The 15,709-nt window shown below is 42.7% G+C and overlaps 1 long non-coding RNA gene across 1 annotated transcript; it reads right to left on the bottom strand.

Annotated features, from left to right (window-relative positions):
• Window positions 1-2,168: 2,168 nt before the first annotated feature.
• On the bottom strand, window positions 2,169-15,366 carry LOC141370132 (uncharacterized). The gene is made up of 3 exons (XR_012373896.1): window positions 15,245-15,366; window positions 8,636-8,810; window positions 2,169-2,392 (listed from the first exon to the last, which is right to left on the bottom strand). It is a non-coding gene; the product is annotated as an uncharacterized lncRNA (long non-coding RNA).
• Between the last annotated feature and the right edge of the window lie 343 nt (window positions 15,367-15,709).

The following is a 15,709-nucleotide window of genomic DNA, read 5'->3' as shown; positions in this document are numbered from 1 at the left end:
ATGAAACCAGATTCTCCTTGGGCTTGACCTGGTCTTGGTTGTGTGTGAGTGCTTCCTGGAAAAGGCCTTTTCTTCTCTACTTGGATGGCTTTGTGCCCTTTTATGGTAAGTTGGAAAAAAAAAAACCACACTAGAATTTTAAAATATACCTCTTAGGAATTCATATAGATGAGATAAAGCTGTGTATACACATTTAAAGGACAACATTAGGAACACATGATTTTAGAGGTTTCTTCCTTGGGTAGATGTGGAGAGATGTGTTATCCTGGGAATAGTGATGCAGTAAGAGTCACGGTCAAGGTCCCAGTCCTACACTGACTGATGAGTTCACACGTGCTTATTAAGTAATCATGAACAAATGAATGAGGACATACATGGAACCATATTTAAAGTGAGCCACAAGCCAAGATTATAACTAATCCAAATCTGCACATTTGAGGCCATAGAGAAAGCAAAGAAAAAGAAATGCATAGGCAAGATTTTAATTTCTAGCACTAACAAGTTACCCTCCAAAATGGCAATACAGCTATACACCCTGCATGGTGTTCATTCCCTATTTCCCTTTATGTTTGCCCGCACCTTATGGAGTGTGTGATCTCCTAGTTTTGATCTCAATGTCCCCGATGAGGAAAGAGTAGAGCCAATTTTCATATGCTTACTGGTAATTTTTATGTCCTCTTCTGTGAATTGATATATATATTACCCACTTTTCTACACTTGGGGAAACTGAAGTTTTATTAACTTAAGCAGACTTCAACTTCCAGTCTTGATAGAATTGCAAATGCAAAACTATGATGCCCTAGAGAAAGGATCCACGAGGTGAACCCTGAAACAAACTGATTTGTCGATACCGACACACAAGTAATACTCTGGATACCCATCCTTCTTCTGGTTCACATAAGCAAATATAGTCCTCTGGTCTCCAGGTTCTGTCTTATAGCACAGAAGTTTTCATTTTGATATTGTTCAATTTGTGTATGTTGACTTCTGTAGTTCGGTTTTCTGTGTCTTTTTCAGAAGGTGTCCCCTACACAGAGTTAAAGACACAGTCACATATTTCTTCATGTAATTTAAAAAATTATGCCTGTAGTACATCCCGATTATATTTTTATAACTAGTATGAAGTAAGGAGATTACTTTTCATTAAATGAAAGCCAGTTCTCTTGATACCATTTCTTTAAAAATCTAGAAAAATGTAGGGCTCCTGGGTGGCTCAGTTGGTTAAGCGACTGCCTTCGGCTCAGGTCATGATCCTGGAGTCCCGGGATCGAGTCCCACATCGGGCTCCCTGCTCAGTGGGGAGTCTGCTTCTCCCTCCGACCTTCTTCCCTCTTGTGTTCTCTCTCTCTCATTCTCGCTCTCTCAAATAAATAAATAAAACCTTTAAAAAAATAAAATAAAAATAAATAAATAAAAATCTAGAAAAATGTAATCCGTGGGGGGAAGTTAGAGTCACAGAATGTCAGAGCCACAAAGACCAAAAAAACGAAAAACAAAACAAAACAAAAAAAACAAAAACGAACAAAAAGCCCTGTTCAGTGTCCACTGTTTCAGGTAAGGGACTAGGGGTCTAGAAGCATTCAGTAACCTACTCAAGGCCACCCAGTGGGGAAGCGGCAGAATCAGAAATCAAACGCAGGCTGCCTATGGCCCAGCTCAGTCTTTCTGGAATTCTTCTAAAAAGACGTTCTGCCAATATCACTTGAATGTGCTTCCTGGATCCCACGCACACTTCTTAAACTAGCTAAAATAACTATTCTAGGCATTCTAGTATACATCCCTGCACTGAGTGTGTGTGTGCATGAGTGAGTTGCATGTGCGCACACACATGCGTGAGTGCGTGTGTGTTTGTTACAAAAACTCTTTGTGTTACCTTACTCCACTCAAATTTATGTATATTGAGGTCCAGGCCCCCTAGGTGAAAACGGTCAACTACATTTGATTCAAATAGAATAATTTTCAGTAATTTGTTTCAAATAGAAGAATATAATTCCTGCAAACACCATGAATTTTTTTTAACTAATCAAGGCAATCACTCCACCAAATTAAGAAAGAGCAGGAGGTCTTGGTCATGCTTGGCTGAGGGAATGAACAACAGACCATGCATCCACCTCAACAGCCAGCTTGGTAGGTATGGAACAGAACAATGCATAACATGTTTTGGGGGAAATCCGCTCTAATTCCAGGGCAATCCACACAACCCCAAATACAGAATATAGGCTTTCTTGACATTGCCACATAAAAGCAGAATGCTCAGTTTAAATCTTCAACTTAAAAAAAAGAACTTCGAGTTTTCCTGTTCAGAGATTAAGATATATGGTTGAAGCTGCCCTTCATGCATCCTTCGTACGTTGTTAGCAGGACACAAAGCACCCACATTTCACAGGAGACCCTGAGGGATGAAGAAAAAAATGTGAAGCTGTGTTGGGCAGGAGAGAAAGAGAGGAGACAGCGTGGAACTAAGCTTACCCCAACAGACACAAGGATACAGCATTCCTGGAACTAGTCTAGGTGTTTAGACCTTGTATCATTCACAAAGCAAGAGAAACTCCATCAAAGAGGGGCTTTTAAAAAAGGAGGAGCAAAGGAGTTTGTTTTTCTGACACAGGAAGTCTGGAGGCAGACAATCCAAAGCTCAACCATGCTCTTTCATCTTTCCTCTTTGCCATTTCCAGTTGACAGCCTCATAGTCACAGCATGGCTGCTGAACCTCCAGGCATCACACTTTGGTTTAAGAGAGAAAGAATGAGGAAGTGGTAGTGCCAGTTGCATCAGTTTCTCTTATTGTAAAAGCTTTCCTAAACCACCCCTCTTTCCCCGGTAGATGAATTTTGGCTGGTCTATTGGCTCAAACTGCTCCACGTGACCATCTCCACACAGATGGAAACAAAATACAGATATTTATTTCCTTTGTCTAGTCACTATGGTAACTTCAGCATGTGGAGGCTGGAGCTGGGTGGGCCCTGTGCCTGCCACAGATTCACCATACATGGATCTGGGATCTGAATGATTCCGGGGCTAATCGTCTCTTCTAGAAGTCACTGTACCACCACCATTCCATGGCCTGAAACCAAATCTGAGAAAAGGAGACATACATCTCTAAGATCCCACAATTTTTACAGTGAGCCAATGGAAGAGCAAAATAAAACTGGATCCCCGACTCAAGAGTGAACAGAGATCTTAGATTAGATTCACCCATATTCTCAAGGACAGAAAATGTGGTCATGAAAAATTTCCTTATCCTCTCTAAAACCCACATCCTCATCTGTAAAATGTAAATAATGATTCCTACATTGCAAGTTTGTCATGAGATTTCTTTGGAGTCCTGCAAAGGATGCATCATCCTAAGAATGAAGAGCAAGAGCTTTGCTCTGGGACAGCTGGGTTTAAATTGAACTTGGACACCTACCAGCTGGGTGATCCTGGCTAAGTGATTTATCCTATAATGACTTTTCTCATCTGTAAAAGGGAGATAGTGACACACTTCTTCATGGGACTATAATGAGAATCAGCAAAAAAAAAAAAAAAAAAAATCTGGGGAAGCATTTGAAATAGCCCTGGGCATATGGCAAGTATTCAGTAAAGACCAGCTGCTCTTATATTTAGGTATCTGTACCTTGCACGGACGTGAGATGTCAGAGACACCACCACTGTTCTTTTCCTTTCCCATGCCATGAGATTTTTATGGGGACTGAATAAGGTAAAAATTATGACTCTGCTTGGTGAGGTCCAAGGAGTTACTGAAAAGAAAGCATTTACCCTGACGGTGGCAGGGTGTGGGGAGGCTCAGGGAGCAGCCCCTGGGGGCAGCCAGGACCCCGCCAGGTCTGCGGGGCCGATGCTGTGTTTGACTGCACCTGCCTCATCCCCGTCGAGCACATTAGCCTGCAGAGATGAAAAGGAATAAGAGAAGTTTTCGAGCCTTGACCAAACTCAACAGCTTTCCAGCAGATGGAGGAGTCATCATCTTTCAGACATGTCGTCAAAGAAGAAAGAAAGTCTTCCCCAGGAAGCTGAGTCAGCCCATGCCGTCAGGCAGAGCTGTTGCCATCTCCTCCCTGGAGGACCCCATGTGCCATTGTCAGGTGGCACGGGCATTTGGGGCTCAGAGAGACAGGGATGTAGACAGGGCGACTTCCTCCCCCCCCCGCAGATGCACTCCTGGTGTGCCACTGAAGAAGAAATTAGTGTTCACTTCTGCAACACCAGGACACGTCCTGTGCAGTACAAAACGGGGACGGGAGAAGGACAGCTGAGTGCTCGGTCTCCCGGGGAGGAGGGCACTGTCCCCAAGCCAAAGGAGCCGTGGGCTCCTTTGGTCCGTGAAAGAGCAGCGTTTGCCTTAGGAGGTGATCCCTGGGCCTCAGGACCCCTGAGGACTGTAGATTTTGTCAGTAGGGACAGATGGGGGAGCACCCATGTTTTCTACCTTTGGAAGGGCACCTGCTGTGCCTTCTCGCTGATGAGAAAGAAAAAGAAAGAAAAGAAAGAAAGAAAGAAAGAAAGAAAGAAAGAAAGAAAGAGAGAAAGAAAGAAAGAAAGAAAGAAAGAAAGAAAGAAAGAAGAAAAGAAAGAAAAGAAAGAAAAGAAAGAAAAGAAAGAAAAGAAAGAAAAGAAAGAAAAAGAAAGAAAGATATCTCTCCAGTCCTGGATTTTCATATTTAATCAGCCCACAGGCCCCAAGGCATGCTCTGGCCCTGCAGAGGATGGAAAGGTAGTTTAAATCTCTACTACAAAATGGGTGGCTCTTGCCAGAGAACTTGCTGGAAGCTGCCAACCATGAAAGCAGTAGAACAGGTGCTCAAGACTCACTGAATATTAGGGTAGTTAGGGTTTCATTATCATGCTCAGCTCTTCCACGGAACAGCTGCTCTTGGGTATGATTTTGAATTCACAGCTTCTGGCCACCCGATCATCACTCACAGGCAGAAGTAACCCATGGAGAGACGAATTATTAATAATAATGAAGACACATCGAATGCTGATTCTGCGTGGGGCACTTACTTTGCTTAGGTTTTTGTAGGTGCTAACTCCTTTTTTTCTTCATGAACACCCTAGAGGGAGGTACTATTTTAACCTCCATTTTAAGATCGACAAAACTGAAGCCGAGAGGAGCAAAGTTAAGGGCCTTGCATGCACCCAAGTTCTCAGGGTTCCAAGCTCCGGGCTTCATCACTGGGTGATGCCCCGTCTCCCTGAGAACTCTGTACACAAGCCACCAGCACCTCAGAGCAGAAGATCTGGAATGCAAGGCTCCGCAGCCTCCACAATTCAGCTACCAGGGTATTTGTGAATACGGCAAAGAGCACTTCACCAAGCCAGCAGAAGGGCTCCATGAACAAGAACGGTGGCATTCACTTTGTGAATTTATATACATTCTAGAAGCTAGGCAGTGTAGAGTAGATTCTGACATTCCTCTCCTGGTCATCTCAGGGATGAGCACCGTGGCTATGTGAATAATCCAGAGTGTTGCTTTCCAGCCGTGTCTTGGGCCACATGGTCTTCTCTGGAATGTCTCCTTAATCGGCTCTGTTACCAACCAAGACTAAGTCTCTGCTTAAGCCCTTTTACTAAGTGCTTTCAAACACTGACTCAACATCAAATCGATTTCTCCAGGAATCTGCTTCCCTCCAATATGCCTCGCCAAGTGTTGCCTTCGACATCTGACAGCTCCCTGTTGGGACGATGTGAGCTTTGTAGGTCGGCCCTTCTTCCTCTGGGGTATGTTCTATGCAAGGCATGATGGGTGGGGAGGCTTCCCTGTTAGAGCTGGGGCTGTGGGATCCTCTGTCGGGAAGATCTGTGTGTGCCATCGCCATGATAATCCCCATAGAGCACCATTAAATGTCCCTTTGCCAGCCATCGCTAATGGACATGACTATTTAATAATTGAATGCATTATGTCATGTGAGCCTCCACAACACCTTAGCTAGAGTTTTCCTTGGGCCTCTGCCCTGGGTATCTCAAACCAGCTCAGATGAACACAGACATACCCCAGCCTTCCGGTGTTACCCATGAGCGATGTATCAATCAACACGTAATTATTACAGACTTTGTCTGTTTCTGAAATCCATCCCTCAAAGTGAATTTCCTGCTGCAGCCATACCAACTTCGCAATTGTGTTTCTATTGCTCTTGGGCTCTGGGCCACTTGATACTACACAAAACCAAACAAGGTTTCATCTGAAGAGATTGCTGCCTCCGCTAGCTCAGCCTCCAGATGCAAATCCCCCGCTGCAGGTCCCCTGCTTCCACAGAGAAAGGGTGTTTATAAACACGGCTTTAAGCGAACAGGAAGATTTCTTCTTTGAGTGCTGCCTGAACCGTTCACTCTCCTCTCCTGCCATGGTCCAATCCTCTGCAGCAGTTTCCTAGGCTATAAATGAAAAATCTTTCCTTGGGGATGGACAGATGCTAAGCAAGCCGAGCTGTTACTATGTTACTTGACCTTGCCACCAGAGGGAGGCTACAGACAGGGGAAGTCCTCCCTCTCCAGGTATAGGAGTTTCTTTGTGGCTACTACAAATTCAGCGGCTTGAAAGAACATACATTTAATATTTTATAGTTCTGCAAGTCAGCAGTCTAAAATGGATTGGCAGAGCTTCCTTCTGCGGGCTCGGGGGGGGCAAATCTGTTTTCTTGCCTTTTTCCAGCTTCTAGAATCCACCCGCATTCCTTGGCTCATGGCCCCTTCCTCCATTCTTGAAGCCAGCCGGATAGCTCCTTCAAATCCCTCTCTCTCTCTAACTTGGACATTCATACCTCCCTTTTTATAAAGAAGGATCCTCGCAGTGCCTTTGGGCCCACCAGGAGAACCCAGGGCACTCTCTTCACGTCAAGATCCATCATTCCATCTGCAAAGTCCTTTTGTCATGCAAGGAAACACAGTCACTGGTTCCAGGGATCGGGATGTGGACATCCTGGAAGAGGGGCATTATTCTGCCTGCCACACTAGGGAAGAAGACAAGATGACCAAACTGAAAAAAAGTAACCCTTCATAGAAAGGGGGAGATCAATTCACAGTAGATTCTTCAGCCACCAAGATGTTCATGGAAGCCCGTGAAGTGAACCTGAAAGATGAACTGACACCCTCTTTGCAGAAGAAGAAACTGAAGCCCAGAGAAGTTAAAGGACTTACCACACACACACACACACACACACACACACACACACACACACACACGAGCTAGTTAACGACCTGACAGTGTCCTCAGTCCGGCACCTGACTCTGAGTCCAGGGTTCTCCTTCCACCCAGGGTCTTCCACTCCACATCAGATCCACCCTCTTCTTAAAAGAAATGTGTCACCATACATAGTCATGTAGTCTCCTGGGTGCTCTTGAAGCTGAGAATCCCTTTCTGCAGGCCTTTCTGTCACGTGCTCTAGAAACGTTGCTCACCATGCAGTGGTATTCTTTGAAGATCCTCTTCTTTCATCCCTGCTCGAAATAGCACCTGCCATAGTGTTCCTGGGAATCTTCAGAGCGAGGACCCAAAAGAATGGGTAAATTGATCACCCGGTGAACTGACCTACATTCTGCTTAATTGTTTTTGGCTTGACCATGACCCCAGGCATCAGAGGCAAGAGGGAAAAAGGAGATGGTGAGATCTCGATGTGTATGGATTTTATGGCTCTGGTTGATCTTAAAAATTAATAATTGTCAGGAAGAAATTTAAAGAGAAGAGACCTTTAGCATAGTTAATTTTTACAAAAAACCCACTTCTGCTGATGTCTGAGGAAGAAGAAATTATCAAAATGATGACTTGTAGGTTTCTCGGGGGTAGATCATCTGGTCTGGTTCAACTGCTCTTTTATTATGATGTGTTGGGTCAAGTTTTATTTTATTACAGAAAAGACTAAATTGGATGTCACATATTTTATGTGAGATATTTTAATATGGGCAAAAGACCTCAGACTCTCTCTAATGTACAAAATGCTTTATATTATCGGAAGTAACTGAAGAAACAAAGGTTTTAATAAAACATGAACCGAAGATGCCGTCGAAAGATACTTAAGATGTTTCTAGGGTCACCATCAAATGCATAGAATCTCCTGATTTTTTTAACACTTTAGTTGTACATCCTTTTGGAGGGCTTCAAAAAGGCATTCGCTTCCTTCTGATTTGATCATTTAGTACATTTGGCAGCTGTTGAGTTTCATTTCATAACGTGTTTCCAATGGAGATGTACATAGCGTGGCTTGTTTAATATAATTTGTTGTTTACGCTCCAGCATTCATGGTATTATCTGCCTAAATGTGCAAAGAGGGGCTGAGTGAATAGCTGTTTTTGTTTTTCTTTTCTTTCTTCTTTAATTTTTAAATCAGCCAGGGTTTTCTGCATCTTGCAAAACATAATCAGTACTGATAGAGTTTACACATTTCAGCAAAAGAATCATACTCCTTCAAAGTTCTCCAAACAGTCCCCAAACCTCCAATTACTATAATAAAAGTTAAGACAGGTAAAATCCCAGCATAATAAATGCTATTGCAAAGGAAGCTTCTCGTCCCAGTAGCGGAGACCAAAGAAATGAGACTTCGCTGGTCGGACTGCAGCATGGTATGCACACAGACTGTCCATCTGTCGTCCTCCAGGTCCCACGGATGCCTCGGATTGACGCCCTCTCCCCACTGTTGACCATCTCAGCCATGGGCCACCACCAGCTGATCCACACATCCAATCGCCAGGGTCCGCAGTCCGATCATCACCAACCCTATTGGTTTTTATCTTCCGAGTCACTTTCCTTCTGCTTTCACGGCCGGAGCCCCATGATGATGCCAGGGAGCCCTGGGCACTCTTGCCTTCATGGAGCCCTGATGCCATAAAAAAAGATATTTAAAATTACATCTTATCACTTTGTTCATATAAGGACAGATGTAATCCAAGCTGAATTCGTTATTATATGTTCAACATTATTATATTCATTTTTAAATTCTGATTTTAAGCTAAGCAAATTAAACATTTTCACAGGCCACTAACAGGTGCCCTGGGTCGGGGGCACGGGGCCTGCTGTGCCGAATGGCTAAGCTGGGCCTGCTCACGGCCCCAACCCTCACTTGTGCTTCTCTGACCGTCCCTTGCTTGGTCTCTGCCCACCTACTCTTGGCAATCCGTTCTCCAGCTGCAGCCAGAGGACCTAAATATTCAAATTTGCATATAATTCTTCAAGGTTTTGCATTGTTTTTTAATTTTTTTTTCATTTTTTAGCTTTGCTGAGATAGAGTTGACATATAGTGTAAGTTGGAGGTGTTCACGGTAGTGACTTGATACATGTTGTGATGACCACACTAAGGTTAAGTTAACACACTCAGCGACTCACATAGTCATAACTTGTGTGTGTGGTGGAAATGTTTAAGACTTCCCCTCAGCAGCTTCCGAGTATACAATACAGCATTGTCCACTACAGTCTCCACGCTCCGTGTGTATTATTTCCCTTCTTCAGCTTAGAACTTGTACGTTTGTACCCTTCGAACACCTTCATCCATTTTAATCCCCCACCAACCACCACCCACACACCCACACACACACACACACACACACACACACTCCAGCAACCACCAGTCTGTTCTCTGTGACCATGAGTTTGGTGTGTTCAGATTCCACATATAAGTGAGGTCATACAACATTGATCATTCTCTAATTTCACTCAGTCTAATGTCCTCAAGCTTCATTCACATTGCAAATGGCAAGATTTCCTTCTCTTTTGAGGCTAAATAATATCCACATCTTTTTTTTATTATTTGAGCACAGGTGACACACAGTGTTACATTAGTTTTAGGTGTACAAATTAGTGATTCAACAACTCTCTACATTATGCGATGCTCACCACAAATGAGCTCCCCTCTGTCCCCATACAACACCATCACAATTCCATTGACTATATTCCCTATGCTGTGCCTTTTATTCCCGTGACTTCTTCATTCCATAAGTGGAAGCTTGTCTCTTCCACTCCCTTCACCCATGTGCCCATCTCCCACTCCCCTCCCCTCTGGCGACCATCAGTTCTCTGCATTTCTAAGTCTGATTCTGTTTTTTGTTTATTAATTTGTTTGATTTTTAGATTCCACATATAAATGAAGTCATACAGCATTTGTTTCTCTGTCTGACTTATTTCACTTAGCATGATACCCTCCAGATCCATCTATATTGTGACAAATGGCAAGATCTCATCCTTAATTATGGCTGAGTAATATTCCATCGTATATATACACCACATCTTCTTCATCCATTCATCTATCAATGGACACTTGGTTTGTTTCTATATTTCGGCTATTGTAAAAATGCTGCAATAAACATAAGGGTGCATGTATCTTTTCAAATTAGTGTTTTCATTTTCATGGGGTAAATACCCAGTCCTGGAATTATTGGTTCATATGGTAGCTCTATTTTTAAGTTTTTGAGGATCCTCCATATTGTTTTCCACAGTGGCGACACCAGCTTGCATTCCCACCAACAGTGCACGAGGGTTCTTTTTCTCCACATCCTTGCAGACACTCGTTACTTCTTGTCTTTCTGATTCTAGCCATTCTGACAGGTGTGAGGTGATCTCTCACTGTGGCTTTGATTTGCATTTCCCCGATGATGAGTGATGTTGAGCATATTTTCCTGTGTCTGTTGGCATGTATATGTCTTCTTTGAAAAAACGTATATTCAGGTCTTCTCATTTTTAATTGGATTATTTGTTTTTCGGTGTTGAGTTATATTAGCTCTTTATATATTTTGGATATTAACACTTTATCAGATACATCATTTGCAAATATCTTCTCCCATTGATAGGTTTTTGGTTTTGTTGATGCTTTCCTTTGCTGTGCAAAAGTCAGTTCAGATAATACCAACTTAATTTCAATAGTATACTAAAACTATTTCATGTTGTTATTGTCACATATTATATCTTTGTATATTGTGTTTGCATCAATATATAGTTATACTTCTTGTTTTATGCAGTTGTCATCTAAACCAGATAGGAAAAAAAAAAGGAATTGCAAACAACAACAAAAAAATACATTAACACCGTCTTGGGGCACCTGGGTGGCTCAGTCTGTTAAGCATCTGCCTTCAGCTCAGGTCATGATGGCAGGATCCTGGGATCAAGCCCCACGTTGGGCTCCCTGCTCAGTGGGTAGTCTGCTTCTCCCTCTCCCTCTGCTGCTCCCCCTACTTGTGCTCTCTCTCCCTCTTTCTCTCTGTCAAATAAATAAATAAACTCTTTTTAAAAAAAACTTATAATTATCTAATGTAGCTATCTTTACATGTGTATTTGAGTGACTGTCTAGTGTCCTTTAATTTCAGCCTGATGATGTCTCTGGAAAGTTTCTTGTGGGGCACATCTGGTAGAAGCAGATTCTCCTGGGTTTAGTTTATTTGGGGATGTCTTAAATTCTCTATTATTTTTGAAGGATACTGTTGCCTGATACAGATTTTTGGTTGACAATTTTTTTTTCTCAGCCTTTCCAATATGGCATCTCACTGTCTTCTGGCTACCATGGTCTCTGATGAGAAGTAAGCTGCATGTCCTGTTGAGGATCCCTTGTACATCATACAATCTGTCACTTCTCCCTTGTGGCTTTCAAGTTTCTCTCTCTGTCTTTGTCTCTCAAAAGTTTGGTTGGAGATGACCATGTAGTAGGGTGGAAACATCAGTGGCTTGGAGGTAAACGTGGGTGTTAATCCCAGCTGTGTCCATTTCTAACTGGTTTTCTCATGTCTGATAGGAACATAATACTATCTAATATTAGGACTATTGCAAAAATAAAATTAAATAATGTAAACGAGTCATGGAAAGCAAGCGATATATCATTGTTCAATTTTTATAGACTCAGGACATGGTTCTGCCCAGAATGGGCTACTATTTCATTCCTAACTGACTGGTTCACATTGGTGCTCCCATTTTATTTGTCCTGTACCATTTTCCCTCTACAAGGGCATATGTCTACAGTCAGAAAACACCACTCATCTATACCCTGGGCTGTTTCAGGGGCCACCCAAACTAGTGCTATTTCTCTTACAGTATCATCCAGGGATGTTTAATGGAACATAATGTTGTCACCTCATGGCCGTCTCTGCAATACGAGGATTACACACGGTTTCCCTTAAATAACACATCATACTAATAAACTGACTTCATCTTTGGTTTGGTTTGGTTTTGTAGTCATTTTTTGTGTTTTATTCTTGTGTCAGATTTTACCTATGCTTTCTCATGGATTTGTCAGGGATTTTTTTGTTCATTGTGTGTCCAGCGCCCAGACTGGTATACGGTAGGTACTCAAATATTTGTTGGCAAGGGAATGGATGAATACATAAACTTTGTTTGTTTTAATGATTTTCTTCTATTTTTTCTAACTCATTTGTATTTCTGGTTCTGACTCCCTTTCCAATTCTGAGTAGCCATTGAACGGATTTGTTTGCTCTCTTGCAGGTTTGTTTGTTTTCTCCTTCCCACCTGAATGCCATACATCATCATGCTTTGATTGCAGTGACTCAGGGTTCCAACAAAGACAGATGCTTTCAGCACCTGTTCTTTCAAAAGCAAGTTTAAATCATTTCCCTCCGTATAGGTCTAAAATCTATCCTGCTCTAAGAAACAGAGGAGAACGCATCCTGCGTCACATGATGGCTTTTGCGGGATGAGTCTTAGCACCATGTGGCCAGAGATCCAGGCTGCATGCTACCCAAAGTTTGGTCCACAGATCTGGGCTGCTCCATGAACCATCACCATCTGCAATAAGTATAGAAAGTGAGAACAAACACTTAGAAACTTATTTGAAATTTGACGTTGCGGCAGCATCCAAGCCTCTGATTTTGCATTTTATAAAATTCGCAGTCCATGACGTTTTCGAAATAAAAGACACTGGTCCTCTCACACACAAATAGTGTGAGAAGCCCCAGCTGAGTTCTGAGCAGGATCAAATGTAGAGGTGGCTCCATCTGTCTATAGAACAGGCTGCGAGCTTGAGGACTGTCCACATCCCATGACTTTCTGGAAAAACTATAAACTTGGCATAATGCTTCCTGATGGGTGGGAGTCATAAGCCCTTGTATATGTTTCCATAGGAAAAAAAATGCTGTTTAGGGAATAATGGACATTACCTGAAGTTATGTAGTATATCGCAGTTTCTAAATCAATTCGTCTTCTGTCTTTGCAGCACACAAATGTAGCTGCCCTGCAAGGAAAACCTCACTCCCTGGGATAAAAAGGCAGCTGTGCCAGAGGAGGGAATAATAGGGGAGCCTGTACCAAGTCAGGATATACCTCATTGACGCTAAAGCTGATTGATGAGCAAGGAGCCTTCTGAGTCCAGAGGAGAACAAAAGGGAAACGAGATAGACAAATGGTACCAGGACGCATGAGAAACCGTAGGTGTGACACAGATGTGTGTTCTCTTGCAAGGGAAGATTAGGGTCTTTAAAGACTGACAGTTGTTGTCAGTGCAGTTGACATAAATTTTGCTAATGTTAATGGAAATGTACTAGCACGATTTACCAAAGCCATTTACAGCTGTTGAGTTAGAGTGAGATAAAAAACCCATTGTAGGAAGAAGAACCCAAGAGGTTTTGTACTCTTGAGTGTGAACAAATGCATATTTTAAAACCGCTATACACACAGAGTGTTCCCTCTAGTGTGTCAATTCTTATTTTTCTTTAAAGTTATTCTTGCAGATCATAAAAAATCTACAGCAGATTTTGTGGTTCCAGAAAGCCTTCTAAGACTCTCTGCTTTCTCCATTTTGAGACTGTGCTTCTTGGGTTCACAGGCTTTTATTTCTAACAATTTTGGTTTTTTTTAGGAAATTATGTTCTTTCATCCTTCCTCATGATGCTAGAATTAGACAGTCTCATCTGGGTTGAATCAGACAAGTCACAAAATATTCTGCAATGCCAAGACATTGCTTTTAGCTCTGGAGTGACAATGCCAAGGGCATGTGAAGTTTCTACAGATAATGGATCAAATATAAAGAGCATCAAAGGCCAACCTTGAAGGGCATGAGGTGAGAGGCTCATGACATCTCTATGCTGCTGCAGTCAGTGCTTGCAAAGCAAGCCAGAGAGTTGACGGTGGGAGGGAAATGCCTTCACAGCTGAAATATCTCCTGGTGTCAAGGACGCAACTGGATGGCCTTCAACCTAGGGAACATCTCTTCCCTTCTCTTCTTACAAGGGCATCAGTCCTATTGGATCAGGGTACCACCCTTATCACCCTTATGACCTCAATTCACCTTAATTATCTCCCTAAAGGCCCTGTCTCCAAATACAGCCAGACTGGGTGCCTAGACTTCAACATACAAACTTGCAGTGGGTGGGGCTGGGGAGCACACAATTCAGTCCATAACATTAGTAAAAGTTTTTTTCTGCGAGTAGTAGAAACTCAACTCTCATGTTGGGTTGTCCAGAGGAAGAGTGTCTCCACTGTTCATTCCGGAGCTCAACAGAGACCCAATTTCAACAGCAACCACAGAAATTATGTTCAGTTGTGTGCATAGATTCAAACACAATTACTCTCAGGCGCACAAACTATTTTAAGATTCTGTGGGTCTATTCTGCCCAAATTAATTACTATCTGTAAGAGGTACCAACAGCACTCATTAAACCAGGCTGGATTATTGCAGGGTGTTAACGGTGTTTACGTGTCTGTCATCATTGGAAATGACATTAACATCGCTTCCCTCATTTATTTATCCAGAGCACAGTGAATGAACAGGCCTTGAGTTAGAAGGTTTCAAGGCCACCAAAATGTTCAGAAACTAGAATGCCTCCGCCTTGTTTCATGAATCTCAGGGCAAGGTGAGCCACTTCTGCACACTCCAAGAAGAGAATTGTGAAAATTCAGATGTTCCAGAAAATATAAGTAAACAATAAATAAATAAATGTTGTCACTCCTTGAAATCAGCTTGTATCTGTCAACTGCACAATTACCTATAGCTAAGATTCACACTTCAGGGGACCCCAGAAAAGGGATTTCTGCTTCTTATTACTGTTCAGTGTTTGTTCTGGTTTGGTTTGGTTTGGTTTGCCTCCCACTTTTCTTGACTTATCACGGCTTCCAGCATCTCTGTCCTCTTCTTTCAAAGGTTTTCCATTTTTCTTTTTACAAACTTGATGTCTCTCTGCTTCCCACCAGTCTTTGCTTTGAGTTCCTGCCTCCTGCAAGAAATCCCCCCTCCTCTCCTTCATGTCTCCCTCTACCCTTGCCTACTGAGGCCCTGACAGGCAGGCTCTTACCAGAGACCCTGAGTCGATGTCTTAAATGTACCTTTAGGAAGTGCCTTCTTTCCACATGTAGATCTTTCTGGGAAGAACCAAGCAAGGTCCATCATCTAGACCTGGGAGTCTCCATGAGAAGGCTGCCCCTGAAACTGAAGAGGAGCACTGGGCATTCTCTTTGCACAAAGCAGAATTCTTTCATCTCAGAGAATTCAATTCTATGAGCACTCTGAATTCTAGACTGAAGCAGATCAAGCCTCGGTGGATGCCTTTAATAACTGTATCTTCCCTCACAAGGGCTGTATGCTTGTAGGGGATCAGACTTTTTAAAAACAGAGGCACACTCTGGTCTCCTTGCTGCTCAGTTTCACAATTTTGAACCGTGAGCTTCTTTGTTGTCAAAGTTGGGTCTCTGTAGGCCTGGTGCCAGGACACTTTCTACTTGTAGGGGCAGAATTACTGGGGTATTCACTGTGGGATTACATTACCTCTGCCTTCCCTGTGAGCCAGCAGC

This window comes from Callorhinus ursinus, unplaced genomic scaffold (assembly GCF_003265705.2).
Source record: "Callorhinus ursinus isolate GAN/ISIS: 27379988/994484 unplaced genomic scaffold, GSC_fseal_2.0 scaffold26, whole genome shotgun sequence".
Taxonomy (NCBI): domain Eukaryota; kingdom Metazoa; phylum Chordata; class Mammalia; order Carnivora; family Otariidae; genus Callorhinus; species Callorhinus ursinus.
The sequence above is the reverse complement of the archived record's forward strand: the minus strand, read 5'-3'. Positions and strand labels throughout refer to the sequence as shown.